Source organism: Limulus polyphemus, unplaced genomic scaffold, assembly GCF_000517525.1.
Source record: "Limulus polyphemus unplaced genomic scaffold, Limulus_polyphemus-2.1.2 Scaffold113, whole genome shotgun sequence".
In the NCBI taxonomy this organism is placed as follows: domain Eukaryota; kingdom Metazoa; phylum Arthropoda; class Merostomata; order Xiphosura; family Limulidae; genus Limulus; species Limulus polyphemus.
The window spans coordinates 997491-998475 of NW_013665723.1; the positions used below are offsets into that span (position 1 = coordinate 997491).

General features: G+C 37.0%; 1 protein-coding gene across 2 annotated transcripts in view; it reads left to right on the top strand.

The window, feature by feature from the left end:
• LOC106471528 (cyclic nucleotide-gated cation channel alpha-3-like) overlaps window positions 1–985 on the top strand; it is a 40531-nt gene that overhangs the window by 21233 nt on the left and 18313 nt on the right. The window lies entirely within an intron of this gene.

Genomic DNA, 985 nt, shown 5'->3' on the forward strand with positions numbered 1-985 from the left:
GAGGGCTATCTGCGCTAGCCGTCCCTAATTTAGCAGTGTAAGACTAGAAGGAAGGCAGCTAGTCATCACCACCCACCGCCAACTCTTGGGCTACTCTTTTACCAACGAACAGTGGGATTGACTGTCACATCATAACGCCCCCACGGCTGAAAGGGCGAGCATGTTTGGTGTGACGGGGATTCGAACCCACGACCCTCAGATTGCGAGTCGAGCGTCTTAACCACCTGGCCATGCCGGGCCTATATCTGTAGGCCACCAGTAGTGAAATATATGTAAACAAGTCGTTAATTTAGGGTTAAACCCATAACGTCCCAAACCTACATATCATTCACCATCCAGAGCCGATTGTGAGCACGATTGTAACACCATAATGCCAATTAGATGTTTAAAAAGTATATTACATATTTTAAATCTTATTGTCTTCTTTAGACAACACACCAAACAAATGAAGTATTGTAGTAACACTAGTACTAGTGACACGTTTTTAAGAGCCAGGGAAATCATATGAAACCAACACAACTGATCATGTGTCTTGAGAATAAGTTTATTTCCATTCTTTCTTTAATATTAATTTGATTAATAGTATTGGTTAAAAAGTTTAATATATAACAGTTTTTTAAATTTATCTATTATGTGTTTTTATTCTGAGAATTAATTTGCATTGTTAAGTTAATAGGACTAAGCTAAGCTAACTGAACCTAATTAAATATTATTGGGATTACGATTGAAAATACGATAACAGAGAGGGTACTCAACTGGCGAAGTGGTGCATTCTAATCATTATACCCTTATATACACGGTTGGACCAATATATTAAGTTAGGTATATTCATTGCTGAGTTAATTTTTAATTTTGATCTATGTAGGTGGTTTGCTTCGAATAGAAGTTATTAATGGCAACGGAACTATACTTTTATCTGTAAGTTCCGAAGAAGTCCTCTCAACGTCGATATATGTATGTATTATGTGTGTATATATACACCTGG